The sequence below is a fragment of the Pleurodeles waltl genome, chromosome 6 (genome assembly GCF_031143425.1).
Source record: "Pleurodeles waltl isolate 20211129_DDA chromosome 6, aPleWal1.hap1.20221129, whole genome shotgun sequence".
Lineage (NCBI taxonomy): Eukaryota > Metazoa > Chordata > Amphibia > Caudata > Salamandridae > Pleurodeles > Pleurodeles waltl.
The window spans coordinates 1,379,798,601-1,379,819,020 of record NC_090445.1 but is presented as its reverse complement, the minus strand read 5'-3'; the positions used below and the strand labels follow the sequence as shown (position 1 = coordinate 1,379,819,020).

General features: G+C 44.0%; 1 long non-coding RNA gene across 2 annotated transcripts in view; it reads left to right on the top strand.

The window, feature by feature from the left end:
- LOC138302140 (uncharacterized) overlaps positions 1 to 20,420 on the top strand; it is an 82,010-nt gene that overhangs the window by 17,658 nt on the left and 43,932 nt on the right. For both annotated transcript variants that reach the window (XR_011205304.1, XR_011205303.1), the window contains exons 3-4: positions 14,482 to 14,591; positions 17,656 to 17,737. This is a non-coding gene — a long non-coding RNA (uncharacterized lncRNA). The remainder of the gene's footprint in view (positions 1 to 14,481; positions 14,592 to 17,655; positions 17,738 to 20,420) is intronic.

Below are 20,420 nucleotides of genomic sequence, written 5' to 3'. Positions count from 1 at the left end.
GTCTAACGCCATAGTATAAATATGGCGTTAGTTGGCGTTAGTTTAGCGTCGAATTTGCGTCGAAAAAAACGACGCAAATTTGGCGCAACCAGAGTATAAATACGGCCCTAAGTGTGAATACCTACTGTATGTTTGTCTTTCGTGCTTGATCTTGACGCCTTGGCGCAGTGACACTGATAATAGAACCCATAACAAGTGGCCTAACTATAAACAAGGCCGCCATCTTAAAGGAAATAAATAATTAAATGGACTAAGACAGAGCAAGCTAAGTAGGTTAAAAGTCACTGGGTGACGGGGGCACGAGTTTACAAGCCTACGCTAAGCTAACTCCTGTTATCCCGTTAAAACAAACTAGGATTCACTACACCACGTTAGGGCTACCATTGTAATATAGAATAATAAAGCTGAGGCAGGGCAGAGGTGCCATCTTCCCTGCACAACCTTTACAAAGTGTTGTGATGTATGCATAGGGCAACTATGTTTTGAGCAGCACAACAGAAGGCCTGCGCCATTCATCATGTATGGGATGGGGGCCCAACATCTTTTAAGGGGCGCAAATGTACAAGCCTCTGGGAAAAATGAGAAATACCTAAATGCCATTTTTCATGCACTTTGAAAGGCTGCTGAGAGCACGTGTTATACGGGGGCATATAAATGTATATGATGGGCCCCTATGTACTCAGCAGAAGTCATGATGATCGGTTTTGTTGCTACTCCTGCTGTGTACATCAGTTTACGCCATATAAATAGATGCAGTTGGACCCTACCTGCATCATGCAGTGCCTTAATTCTCATTATGCGCACACATGGCTGGGGTAAGGGGTGCACTAAGGGCCACAAGGATGATAGTGATACACTTGGTGCTGCACCACTTTCGTTCAATCTTCCCCTTTATGTAATTGGCCAAGGCCATGTAAAGGAGATTGACTATGCACTGGGTACAGATTACTAGCATTTTCCTCTTCCTGTACATTGTGTATCACATACACTCCAAATGATGTCTATTACCCCACACACATATGCTGATTTGGTACCACAAGCCTGCCACATCTTACTGACAGTATGGGGCAGCTGTGCATCTGCACCATCACTAGCACAGTACTCAGAAACCTGCACCAACATATGCATCCTTGGACCACAGAGCAAGTCTGTCTGTGTTGAGGCATATGTATATGCACATGTTCTTATCCCTTCCTGGACAGAAAATGGAATACCATGCCAACAATGGATGGCCACACAGTATTGGCAATACATCCGTAATTTCAAACAGTCAATGTGCAGATAGGTACAACTAAACAAACATAAGTAAACTCCCATGGCATTATTGCTTATGTGTGTGCCTTTTGATGGCACACACATATTAGTAACTACAGAAAGGATGTATCAAAGCATTCCCCAACACTTTGGAATACCCACACAATCCCAGGGCAGTTGTTCATCAGTTTGCGGTGACAATGAGGTAGATGTTTTCAACATCTGGGGCAGGCTCAAAAGCTATGGGTGTCACAAAGGGATGGCCATTGCAATAGCCATTGCATGCCCCTCAGTTGCAGTATACAGTGTCATGCAGTCCCATATGGTCACGGAGGTGTAAATCTAACAAACACCTGCATGACAATGTCATGTATATATGGTGCAGTGAAAAGCACCACAGGAGTGTTTGGGAAAGTGATGATTTGTAGGTACCTGGGTCTCCATTATCTGGGGCTATGTGTGATTGACTGATCATAGATGTTTGTCAGTTGGTCTTATCTACCACTAGGTTGACTTGCTCACTCAGCCTAACAAGTTGATAGTAAACAATGTCATCCATTAACTGAAATGTACAAATATCACTAAGCAATGTTTTCCATTCATGTATTGCAGGTGGACCTCCACCCTACACCAGATTTGAAGACTCCGGTGCAGCCAGTGTTACCTTGTGTGTCATGTGTGCCATCCAAGGTTTGGTGTGAATCAGTCGGGTGTGTGGAATGCTACGAATTATAGTTTTGCCTGACCAATGATATGATCTCATTGGAGTTAGGATGGTGATATCATGTCTGTTGGCATGTTGAGCATTGAGAATGGCTTGGTTGTAGCACAAAGGGCAACATGTGCTGGTATGGAATTATGGGTATTATGAAATGGAATGCCTGGACACATATTTATCGATATCTATCATGATAGGTGTCAGAGCTGCTGTTTATTTGATTAGCATTCCTATTGACAACAACTTTGTCACAGCACTATTGACAGCACTGTGTGACACACATAGCTTTAACATACTCACATAATGGTACAGATGTAGGTTATGTATAGAGGTCTCTAGGGGGCTTATGTAGGAGACACTTGCACCACAGGTGCCTCAGTACTCTTCAGATATAAATTGAGTCTGTAGTACTGCAAGGACCCATAATGTGCTGGACAACAGTCAGTAGTGTACACACAATTAGGAGACAACTCAGCTCAAGATGGTTGTGGGAAACGTCTGTCAATTGTCCTAAGCTAGATCTCAGCAGAATTCCCAACATGGTCCTGCCACCATGACATTTGTGAGTGATGTAGGTCACATCAAAATTCATATGATGTGAATACTGAGTGTGTACCTGGTACTTTGATGGTGTCTGACATGCATGTGCACATGATATTCAATATATAAGAATACAGTAGCAGCACCCAGTGCAGCGCCAAACTCACTGTGGCCCTAAGGGCACCCATACAGCCACCATGTGTGTGCAGTTTTACACATTTAGCACAAAATAGCACACGGAAGGGGCAGTAGTTCTGTAATGTGTAGATAACTTTGATGTGCTGGTCAGGCTTTGCCCAAACTGTCTGGGGACATTGCATTATTTGTTCATGTGGGGACATCATTAGCAAATTGTGTGCCCCTTGTAACGTATGCTCAGACCAGGTCTTAAACCCGCACATGAATGAAGATTTACCAAATCTTAGAATAGCTAGTGGCAAGTTTCTACCCCCCCCCCCCCCACAAGATTGCCCACATCTTGCATCCATGAGGGCTGGGAAAGCCTTGATGTTTTGCCAGGGGTGTCAAAGTGGTAAATTTTATACAAAGCCCCCTTATGGACAAGGACACAGGTAACCTGATCCTCACAAGTTTGATAATACAAATGTTGATCAAGGACAAATTTGTCCACTCACCTCTAGGCCCTGATGGCCAGCAAGGGATAGCCGTCATCCCAATGACATATGCATGATACTGTAGATGGCTGGTAGGAAATAGTCATGATGAGGAGTAAGTCATTGTTGAGGAATGTGTGGTGGACTGCACATATCATCTGAAGATACATTGCACATTATGTGTCTGTTCTACCTCCACCCAATGCTGTATGCAATGCTTGATTCTCCTCATTTTGCAGCTGCCAATATGACACCTGAGCAACGGCATGCATACCGCCAAAGGGCTGAAAGGTACAAACATAGTTTGGGAGTGGATTCTGGATACCACAGAATGGAAAGGAGGTTCCTCATGGAAATTGCCACAGGGGAATGGCATGCGTTTGCACATGAGGGACCTCCACAGCAGCTTCAGAAGAAAAAGGACAATTTGAGGAAAACATCAGTGGTGCAGGGGGGCTCTGCAGGTCCAAGCCCCTTCACGTCTGCTGCACCTGTAAGAAGCCACGCACTTGTGCAGCCACCTGCTGCAGTCATAAGCACTGACTTTGAAAGGGAAGTGGGACATGGCCACCATAATGGCCAGACTGGACAGGTTGGAGAAGGAGAGTGCGGACAATAAGAAAATGTTATTGTATACAAAAAAAAAAGAAAGGAAATGAAAAATGCCTGTGCCACACCCTCCCAGTTCCTTCCCTCTGCCTTTTACTGTTATAAATAGTTTTGGATGCGTAGTTTTAGGTTAGCGTAGTAGTGTAGGAAAGGCATAGGTTAGATTAAGTATAGTTGGGGGGTGAGTTTTAGTACATTTTGTTTATTGGAGGGGTTCAGTGGGGGGGTCATGTTGGGGTATTTGTGTACATTTTAAAAAAATATATAAAAATTATATTATATATATATATATATATATATATATATATATATCCTAGAAAGAAGTGACTCAAACAGATGATCTCACTAAAGAACAAAAATATATTTCTACTACAACGTTTCAGCTTCCGCCTTCCTCAGGTAGTACAAGATTGTTTGCTCAGTGGCTGCACAGCTGACACTGGTGGATTTTCAAAAAGCATCATGGGTGAAGATTCCAATTGGAATGATGCTTTTTGAAAATCCACCAGTGTCAGCTGTGCAGCCACTGTTGTCGTATTTGTTTCATGTCTCTTGAGGGGGGTAGGAGGACAATGTTTAGAGTGTGATGTTACATTTGTAAGATAAATTTAGAATAGGTTAGATAGGTGTAGTTGTAAGTTAAGTTAGTTTAGGTTAGTTTAGGGCAGGATAGTTTTTGGGATTGTATTAGGTATATAGTTATTAATATTTGACAAAAAAATCCTGTTTGTATAAGACTAATATATTTCCATGTTGATTGAGTGTCTAGGGGTTCTCATGTGTGCACTGACCAAGTTGGAGGAATGGCCTACGGTATGCTTACAGTCTTGATTTCCAAGGATTACCACGTGCATCCCCTATGACAAAGGAGCTGTCAGTTTGGCTGCTAAATAACATTTACTAGTCCATACATTTGCCATCCACAGTTCCAGCCATTCACAATGTGTATGTATACTTTATCTTGGACAGGTAAGCATGGAAATTCAACTATCATTGGTGGGGTCTTGCAGTTTCCTTGTTGGCATGTGTGGCACATCTGACAACAGGCAAATTTGGAACGGTATCCTGCAACACTGACAGGTGCCCATCACTGATATGGTTAGCCTCTTCTGTACCACACAAATTAGTTGTACTGGTACTCCCGACTTGGTTCTGAGCCATACAAGCTGTATGTTAGCTTCAAAGGATAGCTGTTCAATAGTTGTATAGAGTACTTAGTATGTTGGTTGTAGCTGACTACACATTACTCATATTAGGATCCTAGTATGTGGCTTTGTGTTTGACAGTAATGCAGTCATGTAATGATGTTCTGCAATCATTGACATGGATTCACACAATTCAATCATTTAGCTGAGTATATGGATCACAGTAAATGTAGAAATGCAACATACATACAAGGTGCTTTATTTACAGGTACAAATGTATTTTCAAATGCCATACAATGTCCAGTTCATAGACCCCATGAGTGAACGTTATCCATATGTAATACAATCAGGGGTGAGGGACATGTCATGAGACATGGTTATGAGAATTGTGTATTAGTGAGGTGGATAAAAATTTCCTATTGGTAAGAATGGAGATCATTCTCCACCCACACCTGCTTGGCCAACTCCCGCTGGACACCTACCACTGTCCTCTGAAAGGTGATCTCTGGATCCTCGGAGTCCAGAGCTGTGTCAGTACTGGCTTGTGGTGTGTGTTGGTAGCTGGGTCATTCATGTGGAGACCCGCAATGCTGTGTGTCATCCCTGAGACTGGAGGTTGTGTCTGGAGGGATCCTAGCACATCCTGGAGTGTCTATTCATCGATGGTTGGCAGTTGGTCATCCATGTCATTTGTAAAATCCAGGGCAGGCAGCTCGGCAGGAGGTAAGCCATCATTCTCTGCAATGAGATAGTGTAAAGTCAATCTTAAACTGTTGTGGCTGTTCACATAGTACATCATTTATTTGCTACTGGAGGCTCAGTGATACTCACCCAAGGTTGTAATTATACATTGTGTGTAGCATTGTGCATCACGCATGGGTCAAGATCACATGGTATTTTGTGGCATATTTAGGTGTCCTGAGTACCACCTGAGTGTCACTTTTGGTGACGCTCCGGTGGTGCAATGCCCTGCACCGTATTTACAAATTGGCGTTAAGCCACTTTTTTTGTGAATTAACGCCACGTTGTAAATACGGCCCCTTCACACGCAACATTCTGCGTGGAAGATGCATGCAATGGGTGTTGCTGTGGAAATGCCACAGCAAAACCCATTGCATTTTGACGCTGCCTCAGATTTACGAGTTTTCATAAACTGGAAGCAGTGCCAGAATCTAATGCCATCCTAGGGGTGGCGTTAGCATGGCAAAACGGTGAGTAATGCTTTCATTTCTCTTTGCTCTTTGCTTTTTTTATGCATGCTGCATTCAGCAGCACACATAGAAAGAGCAAATCACCATTTTAGATTGTTGTTGTGCAGGAAGGTGTTCTTTCCTGCATAAAAACAATCTCCCCTTCAACGCAGCCATCCTTGCACTGTGGTGCAAGGGTGGCTGCGTTGGCACACAACAGTTAATTTAGCGCTGGCGCAGAGGGAAACACAGGGGTGCACCATATTCTTTTAAATATGGCGCATCCCTGCATTTTGAAAATGACAGTGCGTGACACTGCCAAATTTGGCGCAGCACCACCCACCGCCATTTTCTGTTAAATCTGGCCCTCTATCTTGTCAGATGGTGAGATTGCAGCTACTTGTACAGCTGCACACATGATGTTCACAGACATGTTCTGTTTTCTGATTCAGGGCCCAGATGCAACCCGTTAGCATACATTGAGTGTGTCCTGTGTGAATCCCCCTACTGCAATTTGTGGAATTCCATAAATTCCCACCAGCCACTTACCCTGCATTTGTGATGGTTCTTGGTAGTCTGTGCTGTCCTGTCATGCGAATCCAGTGACCAGCTACTCGGGGATGATCACTGCGACCATCTCCTCCAGCTCATCCCGGTCCTCCTGTGGTGCAGGACTTCCACCTCTAGCCTGCAGAGCTGCCTTTTGGTTCGTGGCCAGTTTCTCCTTAGTCCTGCACTTGCAATCGAGCCAGCGCTTTTTGCACTAGGTGACAGTCCTCTTCACCTCTGCCACGCTGTTGACTTTGTCTACTATCTCCTGCCATAATGCGCCTCTCTTACCGACTGGCAATTTGGAAATGACTAAGAGCTTGTGTTGATGCTCCGTCACCTCTCTGACCAGGATGTCATGCTCCTCCTCACTAAAGTGACACTTCTCCTGGGAGTTTTCAGGACCCTCCTGGCTAGTACTTGGGTGATTGGGTTCTCACTGGGGTCTCTCCTGGCCTGAGAACTCCATTTTGAGTTTCAATAAAAAAAAAATCTGCTTCTGCACTTTGTCTTGACGCTAATGCGGTAAAAAATGGCGCTAACCACTTTTGCGACATATATACGTGCCGCAAAACCGCTTGCCACCACTTTTGCAGCATTACCGTCATTTTTCCTAATGGCATGTCGCAATGTTTAATCTAAGTTTTTTTCTACTCTATTTCCATCAAGGCCTGACAGCTGTGGCCACTGTGGAGTGCCGTCGGCTTCATTTGACCACATAACGTGGGTCTGTGGCTCTGTCCAACCGTTTTGGCGTCAAGTAGTGAAGACACTGAGGGAGGTGACAGCTGTGCAAGTGCAGGTGACGATGAAACACTGCCTGCTGGGCCTCCTCCCCATCCCTAAAAAGGGTTGCAAAATGGCTGATAGATTTGCGCAGCTGGGGCTTATTTTGGCAAAAAGGTGCATTGCGATCCGATGTGCAAGCCCGCACTCCCCGCTGCATGTTACCAGGCTGAGTGATTTAACTGAATGTGGGCAACCGCAGAGGAATGTCGCCTACAAAAGGTTTGAGTGGATGAGCATGCTGACCGTGATTTGGAGATCTGGCGTACTATGATTAATGAGTTATCTGGTGTGCAGGAGAGCGAGGGGAAGGACTCCTTAACAGACGTTTCCGCTAGTTGAGGGCTAGCCTGGCTGATGAAGGGTGATACCCTGAAGCCAGTCCCATGATGCTTGAATCCTATCCAGGGAGGACCTGGCTTGGCAGTTCGGGCTGGATTGCTCCCATTGGGAGCAGGGTCAAGACTGATTTGCATATATCTGGTTCCGAACTGGGGTGACGTGGCAAGCAAAATAACGATGGATTAAACCCAGATCTATGACTGGGGGTGAGCTCTCACCATAGTTGGGCCATTCGAGGAATGAATTTGGGAGTTATAGGGGTATGGATGTGAGCTTTGGTGTTTTATGGGAGGGTGTCAGGTTGGATGCAACGTGACCCCTTGTCTGTAATGTGTGGGTCTTTGAGGGACCTCAAATGGGTAGAATATGTCAAGAAAAAGTTTTTTTTCCCCAAGCGCAATATTCATGAAGTCATCACGACCGTCAGCGAGGCCCTGTATAACGCTGCAACAAATTTGTGAATAACACCGAAATGTTTAAAAAAACACTCACAGACTCATTCAGACACTAATTAATTCACTTATAGATGCAGAGACTCATGCACCCACTCACCAACCCACTCAGAGACAAAACACCAACTTCCACACCCACTCAGATACTTACACACACACTCGCAGACCCACCGAGACACTCACAGACCCACTCAGACCCTCATGCACCCACTCACAGACCCACTAAGTCACTCACACACCCACTCACAGACCCACTGAGACACTTGTGCACCCACTCACAGACCCACTCAGACCCTCAAGCACCTATTCACAGACTCAGTCAGACACTCATGCACCCACTTAAAGACCCACTGAGACACTAACACACCTACTCACAGACTCACTGAGAGACTTGGGTGGCAATAGTGGGATGGCCATGACTAGGCCCTGCAGCCAACCCCTGCTGCGCATGGCCAAAGGCCGTGTGTGGAGAGGGGTTGGGTGGTTATAGTGGGTTGGCTGTAAGGCATCACCACAGGCTAGGCCACGCGGCTAACCCCCGCTGTGAGCCAGCCAAAGGCCATGCTCAGCACGGATTGCATTAACTTATAGTACTTAAAATTACTTTACGTTAAAAAAACCTTAGAAATTCACTGAAAAAAACTAAGGTTACAGAGATGTTACAGTTAGGAAATAGAATTAAAAAACATAGAATGTCAATTAAAAAAACAAAGGTTGCGGGGACTTTAGAAGTAGAATCTGAATTTACTCGCACAAAACCATTGAAATTCATCAGTTAAAATTGTGGTTAGCACAAGTAACTATAATTCGTGCTCTAAGGTAATTATAACTCACACACTCACCATGCACTGATAATTATCTCACATATTACATCACTTATGACATCTTTGATAACAACATTGATAATATCAGTCGAACATTTGCAGTAAAACTAATCAGCAGAAAACTGTGCATGGCCAAGGCGTGAGTTATAGTTACCTTGGGGCACGAGTTAAAGTTACTTGAGCTAACCCTAACTAAAACTGATGAATTCCTATATACTCACTCACTCACTCTCACACACACACACACACTCTCTCTCTCTCTCACTCTCACTCTCACTCTCACTCTCTCTCTATATATATATATATATATATATATATATATATATATATATATATAAAACCATAAAACCCAACTTATCGAGGCTCAATCGTGACGGTCTTGACATGGGATCCAGAATCCCAAAAATATACACCACATATTTTCTCATCCAATAAGACAGAAAGATCAAGACTCAAAACGGATAGTTGCAAAAATATATTAGCAAATACAGAAAGGTCTTCCTCCCAACGCATTTCAGCCGTAGCCTTGTACACGGATGGGGGAATACTACATACACCAAGTATAAATACAAATAATTAAACATAAAGAAAGGACTTACTCCACAGTGCATACATATATCAAAGTGGAAACTGTGGGCGCCGTCTTGTAAGGTTATGTAGAGCATCATACATTCAAAAAGATACTAATGATTACATATATATTTTTGTTTGTACCTCATATATCATTCAAAATGTCATATGTCACAGACATTCATATTTCTGATATCCAACAACTTCAGACGCTGTGGTATGACCAAAAGGCTGCTATGGTTGAGTTTCAGCCAGGGAAGAAAGTCTGGGTTCTGGAGCCAGTGGCCCCCAGGGCACTTCAAGACAGATGGAGTGGCCCTTACCCAGTGCTAGAGAAAAAGAGCCAGGTCACTTATTTAGTGGACCTGGGAACTAGCAGGACACTCAAGAGGGTGAGCCATGTTAACCGCCTTAAGCTCTACCATGACAGGGCAGATGTTGTCAGGAATCCCCAAGGTGCCTCCTGCGTTATCTGTCAACATCCCCAGGGATTAGGGTTCAATCATATCTCTGTTCTTGGTTAAACCTTCATGTTTCTAAGTACACATAATGTGCTGTGTTACACAATTGGATTTATCAATGCTTGTTTTACCAATGCTTGTTTGCTAATGAGAGCAGGTGTGAACATGTGCTTCTAATTGGGTGTGGTGTAGACATGGGTGTGGTGACTCATCCTCATGTGGAAACTCAACTGCTTTCCCGATTGGCTATAATACCAGAGTGAAGCATGCCTCCCTGCTTGTCTTTGTTTTGCTTCCTGATCTCAGCATCTGATTTGCCAGTCCAGCCCCTGCTGTCATCCTTGTATTCAGGACTTTTGAGGCAATTCTTTTCTTCGTTCCTTTACCAGCTGACACTAGGCATTCCTCTAGCACTCCGGAAAAGACTGCAGCTAAGTGACTAGTATTCTTCAGGGAGTTTGTTCTTTGAGTGTTGTGCTTTCCTAGAACAGCTGGTGTATTTCAGACCTCGTATTTTGGCAGAGTGCTTATCTTGAAGAGACAAATGCATTTCTGAACGTTCTACATTATTATTGTAGTTACTTGCCTAAATGTGCTTCAGGAAATGTGCTTGAGCTCACGTACTAAAAAAAAGTGACAGTGCAATTTTAAAAGAGCATTTACATTACTTTTCTTTCTCTAATAGAATAACTCTTGGATTTAAATTGTGTTATTCATGCCTGTCTTTCAGGAATTTGCTTTTGAAGGGGTTTTCACACCCACAGTGAAACCAAACCAAACTGTGCCACCCTAACTGTTTAAACCCAGAGTGGACATTTGTATTTCTTGGATTTTTTTGTTCCTTTTAGTTTAACCCTATGCATGCAGGAAAGTTATATGTGGTATAATTAATGCCCTTGTTTGTCTTTCTTGTGCATGATAAGTGCAACCACAGTTCTAATTGTAGTGTGCAACAGTGAATCTCTGTGAAGCCAGCCCTAGTGTCGCAGTACTTATTGTTTTGGTACTCAGTTTGGGTTTTTGGTAATGCAGTGTTAGTAATTGTGCCAACAGTTATTATTATCCAAGAAAAGTGTTGGAGCATCCCAGTGTTCTTCTACCTCTGCCGTTCCCATATCAGAAAGAGAGATTCCGTTTCAAGGAAGTTGGGTGCACTACCTCCACTATCACTCTGTCAATAACGACCTGTAACCCGAAGATACAGGGTGCGTGGCTGGACTGGCAAGACGTGGCAGTGTTTTGACTCTTTCTCTTCCACTCCCCCTTTCCTTTTGGGACACCTGCTGGGGTTTCTGTGTCCACCAGGAAGTGCCGAGAGGTGTTCCAGGAAGTCGGGGCATACCATCGCCCCTGCAGACATCCTGCTTTTCAGGAGAGTGGCCCCATCTCGACAAATGTAAACATGCTGATGGTTACTGATGAGGATCAGGAAGCAGAGAGTGAACCTCTCCCTGACCTCCTCTCTACTGACTCTAAAGATGGCTCAGTAGATGGAGTTGTCTACTCAGACACCCTCTCTGGCCAATAGCAAGCTGACTGTAAAAAGGTCCTCCAGCAGTTTGCTGAGCTCTTTTCTTTGACCCCTGGTCAGACACGCCTGTGTACCCATGCTGTGGACACAGGAGACCGTTTACCTGTCAAGAATAAAATATTCAGACAGTCTGACGAAGTCAAGGAAAGCATCAAAGTGGAAGTCCACAAGGTGCTGGAATTGGGAGTTATAGAGCACTCTGACAGTCCCTGGGCTAGCCCAGTGGTCTTGGTCCCCAAACCTCACACCAAAGATGGAAAGATGGAGATGAGGTTTTGTGTGGACTACAGAGGGCTCAACTCCGTCACCAAGACAGATGCTCACCCCATACCAAGGGCAGATGACTTAAAAGACAGACTTGAGAGCAGGGTACTGGCAAATCAAAATGGCACCTGGAGCAAAAGAAAATACAGCATTATCTACACCTGATGGGCATCATCAGTTTACTGTTATGCCCTTTGGCTTAAAGAATGCCCCTGCCACCTTCCAAAGGTTGGTGAATTAAGTCCTTGCTGGCTTGGAGTCCTTTAGTGCAGTATATCTAGATGATATTGCTGTCTTTAGCTCCAACTGGCAGGATCAGCTGGTCCACCTGAAGAAGGTTTTGCAGGCCCTGGAAGCAGGAGGCCTCCCTATCAAGGCATCAAAAAGACAGATAGGGCAGGGCACAGTGGTTTACTTGGGACATCTTGTAGGTGGAGGCTAAGTTCAGCCACTCCAACCCAAGATCCAGACTATTCTGGACTGGAAAGCTCCAAAAACCCAGACTCAAGTCAGGGCATTCCTTGGCTTGACTGGATACTACAGGAGGTTTGTGAAGGGATATGGACCCATAGTGACACCCCTCACAGAACGTACCTCCAGGAAAATGCCTAGAAAAGTTAACTGGACCTTTGACTGAAAAGGCCTTTGACACCCTGAAAGAAGCTATGTGCTCAGCACCAGTTTTGAAAGCTCCAGATTATTCAAAGCAGTTCACTGTGCAGACTGATGCCTCTGAGCATGGGATAGGAGTGGTTATATCCCAAACCAATGATGATGGCCTTGACCAGCCTGTCGCTTTAATTAGCAGGCAGTTACTCCCCAGGGAGCAGCGTTGGAGTGCCATTGAGAGGGAGGCCTTTGCTGTAGTTTGGTCCCTTAAGAAGTCAAGACCATTCCTGTTTCGTACTCAATACACAGCTGAAACTGACCACAGACCTCTCAGAATGCTTATGCAAATGAAAGGAAAGATCCCTAAACTGTTGAAGTGGTCCATATCCCTACAGGGAATAGACTTTGTAGTGGAACACAGACCTAGGACTGCCCATGTCACTGCAGATGGCCTTTCCAGGTTCTTCCACTTAGAAAATGAAGACTCACTTGGGAAAGGTATGTTTGACAAACTCCCAGACCATATACTCTTTATGGCTACCCTGCACTTGCAATGTCTAAGATTTGGCTTAGACACTGTAGGGGCATAGTGCTCATGCAACTATGCCCTCACCTGTGGTATAGGTCACCCTGCCTTAGGGCTTTAAGGCCTGCTAGAGGGGTGACTTACCTATGCCACAGGCAGTGGGTTGAGGGCATGGCACTCTGAGGGGAGTGCCATGTCAACTTAGTCATTTTCTCCCCACCAGCCCACACAAGCTGTGAGGCAGTGTGCATGTGCTGAGTGAGGGGTCCCCAGGATGGCATACTACATGCTGCAGCCCTTAGAGACCTTCCCTGGCCACAGGGCCCTTGGTACCAGGGGTACCACTTACAAGGGACTTATCTGTGTGCCAGGGCTGTGCCAATTGTGGAGACAAAGGTACAGTTTAGGGAAAGAACACTGGTACTGGGGCCTGATTAGCAGGGTCCCAGCACACTCAATCATAACTAGCATCAACAAAAGGCAAAAAGTTAGGTGGTAACCATGCCATGAAAGGCGTTTTCCTACAACGGACATCTAGTAACTACCTGCGGCACTGCACCCTTTCGCCGCTGACTCCACAATTAAATAATATTTAAAAGGCCTGCTAGGCTTGAAAATGTGTAATACTCTATGCCAGTGGTGCCCAACCTTTCGACTTCTGTGGACCCCCACTTTGTCATTAATGGACCCCAGGGACCCCCACTGAATCATCATTGGAATCTGGGGACGCCCCACTGAGTCATTACTGGAAGCTTGGGACCTAATTGGTCAATATTCTTTTTATTTTTTTATTTTCTAAGCAGTCGCAGACCCCCTGAGAAGGCTTCGCAGACCCTCAAGGGTCTCCGGACCACAGATTGGGAACCGCTGCTCTATGCACTCAAGGGGCTGATTATAGGGTTACACTTCAATGTTCTTTGCCATGCTGTGTTTTTTATGTGATTATGCCCTCTGGGACTGACTATATAGTTACATGACCATGTTTCTTCCAAATGCTATTTTTACTATGGAGCTCAAAAGGAGCTGTTCGGACCATTACAGTCCAATGCCAAGTGTATGAAGGAATGCACAGACACAGTTTTTTTCCTGATAAAGGTTTAATGTGCTGCATGGCTAAATATTTCTAAGGTCCCAAAGGTGACATTGTCATTATCATTTACAACACCAACAACTCTAACTCTCGCTAAAGCAAGACGAATTACATTGCAAATGCTTGTTAATATATAAACAAGTTATCCCACCATGGCACATTTTGGCCACTACAATCAGCCTTGTACAAGTTTTGTGCAGGAATACTACTTGAGCAGCGTGTCCTTCACGTTTAACAGAATTTACATTTGTAGCTTTAGTAGAGAGAGGATCTAAGTTGTGTCTGAATGTCACTATTGATGTGCAAGGACTCATTGTGACTCACAAGTCCAAAAGAATTAGAAATTCATGTTGTGAACAGTCTGTAGTTTTTGGAATTTTTCCAATTCCTTTATTTCCACTTCACAGAAAGTTGGCGGAATGGCCTAGATTCAGTTTAAACATGTCAAGAACACAAGGATAAGAACTACTGTATGCTGCCCTGACGGGATGCAAAGAAAGTCTCCAGACGCCAGCAGGTAAGGTGTGTGAGGTGCTTACCAATGCTTTGGCAGTTATTTATCCAAAATCTTCTGCCACCAATTTTAGACAGGAGGATCAGGACCATTACAAGGAGGTGCAGCTGGAGATAGCTTTGCCGCACGCCCCACGCTTTACCAGGGCCCTTAACATCTCAATGTGCAGAAGCATGGCCCAAATGAGGCTGAGTGCCTTTATCCCAGCTTCGGCAATAATGGAGGTGCTATATTCTGAGCTTCCCCATGTGGAGAGCAAGGTTTTTATTTTCCTAACTTCCTCGGCCTCCTGTGCGACTCAGTGTCAGGGAGAGCAGCATAGAGCGAGTCCAGTGAAAGCAGAGCGGGGTTATATCTGCACTCCTGACATCTGATATTGTATCTCGGCAGCCGGTGTTGTCTCTGGTCCACTGAGAGGAATTGTAGTGCTTTGCTAGAGCCCCTTCAGCACCTTGCCATACCTGGACACAGCGGTGGTTTCTTCTTGGGGGTGGAGGAGTGTCACACCCTCCTCCTGCTGCAAACTACTGAGGAAAAAATAGAGTGGCAATGAAAAAATGCCATTGCCATTTTATTTTTTCTGTGCAGTGCACATGCTGGACATGTCAGGACTTGAGCAGTGCCTGGACTGGATGCTCCAAAGTGCTCAGGTCAATTTGTCTGGCTGTTTTGTGCCGGCCAAAGTGACATGCAAACTTTGAAGCTCTCCATTCAGCTGTCTTAAGACAAGTGAGTGGAGTCCAAGCACAGGCCTCCAGGGCATGAAGGAACATCCAGCCAGGCCGCTCCATCCAATTCAGGTGTCGCTCTCATGCTGGTTAATAGCGTGAGAGCAGTGTCTGGATTGGTTAGAGGAGCTCTTCCTCTATTGGAGAATAGATGAACACAGAGGATGACATGCCACCCATGGGTAAGTGCCTTTTTTCAAAATGTGTAATGCATGTGTGTGTAATCCATGTAAGAGTGTAATGCATGTAGGTGTGTTTATTTTATAGATCGTGTTATTTGGGCTACTGGAGGGTGGGGTGGTTTACTTTGGGCAAAGTGGTGAGGCACGTCACTCGCCCCACCACTTTCAAAGGGCACAAGCCGCCACCCATGCTTGTGCATCACCGCCAATGGTCTGTGGCATTGCTTGTCACATTGGGGTACTGATCTCTACATGACAAGCCCCTGTGCCTGCCCAGCCTTGGACTGAGAGCAACAAAACTGGTAGTGACCAAAACTTGTTGAGCGAGAGATTGTGTTTATATGTGTGAGACAGAGACTGTGAGCCCCTTCCATGTCTCAAAGTCAGCCCACCAATTAAAGAGCCTACAAGGTGTCTGTAACACAGGCAATAAGCGGAAATGTGTGTATGTAGGAGGGTTACACTGACTCAAGGCAGTGGTGTAATGAAACTTGAAGGGCCCCCTTGAGAAGTACATGGAGGGGACCCCTTGCCCACTTGGATCTCTGTAGCATTAATCTTATTTCAAGCCATGTGCCCAGGCTTTTAATGGTTACAATAAGCATATAGTTTTGCCAAAAAACATAAAATAAACACATGCAGTCCAAACAACTAAAAATATCTTCATTTCCACATGCCATTTCCTTTCATTTTCCAAACTGCCCCTTCGTAATAGATTCCCAGTCATATGTTTATGTCTTAGAATCTACTAGTATGGGGCAGAATGGAAAAAACAAAAGTAATATAAATCTCACAGTAACAGTTAATTGACACGAGACGTCGAAAATTGGACAGGCTCAGCAGTGCTATCACTCAATTTTCAAAGACTTCACAGGATCAGAACACGTTACATCAGGCTTACAATCTCAGGACTCAGACAACAGCAGCAATAATATAATCACAAAAAAATCTATCTACATAGATGATAAAATGCTTATAATCAGGTCTAACACAATAGCCTTAAAAGTAAACGTTTTCTGGTATCAAGAAGCTAAGTTCACCAGCGTCCCTCACGAACTCAGCGTGTTCAAATATCCATTTTTAACATTTTTCAATAATTCAACTATTTTGTCCGCAAACATCAAATTGCCAATTTCTCCAAACACACACACATTGGTGTCAAATGCCGACTTATAAATGTTATTAAGTGTAAATCCCCCAAACAAAAGCTTGTCATGTCCTTGAGCAGAACATTAGCCTTGGCCTGAAATATGAGCTTTTAATTTGTAATGGATATACTGACATTCACAGAGTCTGAAATTAATAGCCATTTCACACTGCTTTGCTACACTTCTACACTTCAGGCACGGTAGTGGGAGAGCAGCAGGCCAGTCTACCAATATCATTTACCCTCTTTCTAGAGGTGATGGCGCTCCGGATCAAACAACACTGTGTGGGACTGGCTCTGCATATATATTGTTGCCTTCTGATCCTTTCCAACAAAAGGGTGTAAGGGCCTTTCACCTTTCTTTCATAATAAACTTTCACAGCCTTGAGCAACCACCCTTGTTTCTAGTCATGTCTTGCCACACACAATAAGCACGTTCTTTGTTTTTTCCCTTAAGCTTTTGTACGTGCTCTAAATTGTAGGTATGACATGGGTAAACCATTCAATCGGTCTTTAATCACTACTAATTCTAGGGCCTACCCTTCTTTTATCCTCAAGAATTCCATTGTGTTTTTGCCAAAAATTCCCTTTTCAAATATCTCCACCTTTTTTCCTTTGTGACAAACCCTACCTGCCCTCTGGGCGCCCTTTAAAAATGAGTGGAAAGTAGTCAAGGGTGCCTTAAATAAGGAAATTTTACTGCAGCATAATTTTACCAATGGATAGTCAGGAATATCCCATTTAATAAGTTAAACTCAAATGTAATAGCAAAGGGTATGCATGACCCCACAATTAGGGTTGCCACCACGGTCGGATTTTACTCCCTGGTCAGTCTCTTTCTGTGGAGGTCATCAAAAAAAAGGAGGCAACCCTCGCCACAATACAATACCATTAATTCCAGATAAGTGATATACAATGGTTTGAATGGAAAATAATAACATCAGACACCTAAATCAAGGAGGACCAGTACTCAATGTGGATTAATTATTGTCTTTCTCCCTTCCACGCAGTATATCACCTACAGTGCAAGGTGTGGTGTGGCCAGGGTGTTATAACTCCTGTCACCAGCAGTGAGAGATTACAGAGAAATAGGTAAGCAGTAGGAAACACTGTGTGACACGATTTGCAGAGGGCTTGGACTACATGAGTGTGGTGTGGTGTATGGTGGATTGAAGTTAGTGCAATCCATTTTGCTATTTACTCCAGGTCATAATGGGCAATGTGTTTGTTCCTGTTTTTCATTCCCACAGGAAACTCGGATAGAATTAAAGTGAAACATTAGTTCTACTGTACTTCTTTCCACTTGGCGATTATGACCTAGAACATATAGTAGGGCTCCTGAACCATGATGACTTACATAAGGTAGAGATGGAAGTATTGTAATAAGTACCACTTTTCCCACTCCTTTGTCTGCTTTTAAGATAGCATGGGGCAGTTTAGTTTACAAAATAAAGTAGTCTCATGAATACATACCCCAATATAATTTTAATTAGTTCTATCTCAAGACCCTTGAAAGATTAGAAGAGGCTCTGATACATAGAAAACAAAAATATAAAGCACTCCAGATGAGCCCATCTTGCACGATTATGGTACTGAGAACGGAGCGTTCCTTTGATGCAGCATGTCACATAATGTCGATGAGGGGTTGCACCCTTTAAAAAATATTTTTCTGTGTACTCATGACACAGAAGAGTGGGACCATTGACCACTGTGTCAGTCTTCTAAAGACAGTTCCTCAGGCACATAATGATATAGCATTGCCCTCCTTCGCCCTATTATTCCTTCAGACTACCAGTCTCTTGACATTGAGTTAAGGGTTTTACCACATCTGTGCACTCTGGCAGAGTTGAAAAGCTGTTGAAGTTTCCTGACCTCACCCAGTTTACTGAGGCAAAGTTTAAACTCTCAGGAAGCACCCTATTATGATTTGAAGCTCTCGGATGATCCTTAGACAGGATAGTGTGAAGCTGAAAATTATGTCACCCTATAGTCCTACATACGGTCTCCAGGTGCTGGTGGGTGGCATTGGATGGTGCTGGAAACTGGGACACCTCAAGTTCAGTTGGAGCAGTAGTGAAAAAAGCAAATGCATGGGCTGTTGCTCCCTGTAGCCCATAATTCATGCAAGCGGGAAACCTCTGAAGCTAATTAAAAAGTGCTGCTAGATATGCATGAAACTTCTGTTAGCTGGTGACATAATTTGGAAGGATTTGGCACCATTTCATTGTAATTTAAGATTATCAAAAATTTCTCATAAGAAGCCAGTTTAATTAGTAGATTTAAAAGGTCCAGATTTATATTCTGGAGTTTGGGTCATCCTCCACCAGTGCAATGGAGTAAATTTCTCCATCGCCCTAGCAGAGGACCCAACAACAGAATTTAGAAATTGTTTACTGGGCTGACAGATATTTCTAGCATTCACAGAAACCGCCATCAAGGCAGTTCCCATGAATGCAATGTAACTTTGATGAATGGCTCCGTCAAACGTGATGGAGCCATATGGCAAAGTTACAGGGTTGTTTTAATTTTCAAAAATAAAACCCTAAAGTGGGATTTTGTTTTTCAAAATAGAAAAAGAAAATCCCCCTATGCCATAGAAGTTATCTCCCATTTCAAGGGAGGCATTTTATGTTTTTACTGCCCCTTTCCACCGGGGTTTTTCTAGCGGTGACAGGCATTAAAAAAACGCTTTATGTCAGCCTTTCTAAATTGGGTAGGCAGACACATAGCCAATTCTCGTATGACCCTTAATCCATCAGATAAGTTTGACCACAACAAAGATAGAGTAGTCTCTGTCGTTGCCAAACTATGGTCTGCCAATTTTTAAATTTTTTAGAGGGATATTATGTTGGCGGTAAGAATACTACGTTTCGTCAATATTCTACCCCCAACATATATGTCATCCTCAAAGTTTCTGAACACTTTTCTTGGCAAGAATCAGAATCATAGTTCACTTCTAACTTCTCCATCAGCATACCAAAGTATGCACCCTACGTCGTAATTCAAGTGAAGATTACAATCTTAATATTCACAGGGCTTGCACTGAGGCACAAAAATGAGCTCAAGTGGGATTTGCCCTTGGTTTACATACCACTAGTGGACGACTTGCACAGCTCTTCCATAATCTGTTGAAGCTTGGGATGTGAGATAATGTGACCGACTTCGCAAAGATGCACATCACTTGAAAGTGGCCCACATATCCTCTGATCCACCCTGTACTGTCGAGGCCTTAGCTGACAGAGGTTTTGGGCCGTGAGCTGTACTAGGAGAAGGTGACTCCTGCTGATGCCTCTTTGCACCCGGTTTCACCTACAGAGAAACACCGATTACTTAATAATCATGGATGGGTGCTCTCCATGTCGGTAGGGGATTCTAGCGCCTCGCTGCTTCATACTAAAACCACCGTCTTGATGAAGTTCGGGTGCTTTCTCACTATTCCTCCTTCCATTTCTTTTCACATCATAACAAATAAGATTGTTTTTTTCTGTACTTATGTACTTATTCCACATTTTCTTACTATATGAATTTTATGACCCTGATTTACCCTCCTTATGTGGGTGTTATTGCTGAGGCTGGACTTTAATGGTTCGAGTGCCGGAGGCCTCAAAATCAGATGTAAATATAAACAAGCAATAACCTCCACCACGTTTGTAAGATGCAGATAGATGTTTTCAAGCCTAGAGGCCGAAATATAGAGTTACACACAATTATGTTCCTCGGTCGTTCACCCTGGTGGGTGGTTGAAAGGTTTTAGGACTCACACAAATGAAGAAAC